Consider the following 782-nt stretch of genomic DNA (forward strand, 5'->3'; position numbering starts at 1 on the left):
TAATTGTATAATAATATGTATATTGAATATCAGGGTTGGAACGTATAATACAGTACAGTATAAAACATGTATTATACGTACGTATAAAACGTGCAGTATAAAACAATGTTATAAATGTATAATAATAAATAATAACTGTCATATTTTGTGATAATTTTTTTAAGTTTTTTTTTATTAATTACTAAGTACCATTTAGTTCATATTTATTCTGTCTTAATAAATTATTGTATTAATATTAATAATTATTATTTTATATTAACAAAAAAGACATTTGTGATAATTAAATAATTTGATATAATAATAAAAATATATACCTATATTTTTGTTATAAATTAAAATTACAAAAAAAGAAATTTGTATTGTTTTTAATTGTATTCTAAATTTAAGGAAATTTAGTAGGTATGTCTTAGTCGTTATTTAGTTTTATACGTGGGGTATTATACGTGTAACGTATAAAACATTTTATACGCGTATATTATTACAACCCTGTTGAATATTGATAGTTTCAATATGATGATGTTCATTTCAAAGATTGAAATATTGTGATTGTATAAAAACAATAACTACCTAATATTAAGTCTTTGAATTAAACATAATCATAATATTATAAAATAAACACAATCACTATATTATCTTATATATTATGTAGAAAGAATACCTATGGTATAAAAATAATTTAATAGTATGTTAAATTTGTGTTTATTCACCAAACAGTAAAAAAAGTGTAAAAAAATTAACTCTGGCCCTCGACTGCCCCACAATGGAAAAAGGGATCTGCATGC

This window comes from Acyrthosiphon pisum, chromosome A2, assembly GCF_005508785.2.
Source record: "Acyrthosiphon pisum isolate AL4f chromosome A2, pea_aphid_22Mar2018_4r6ur, whole genome shotgun sequence".
NCBI lineage: Eukaryota > Metazoa > Arthropoda > Insecta > Hemiptera > Aphididae > Acyrthosiphon > Acyrthosiphon pisum.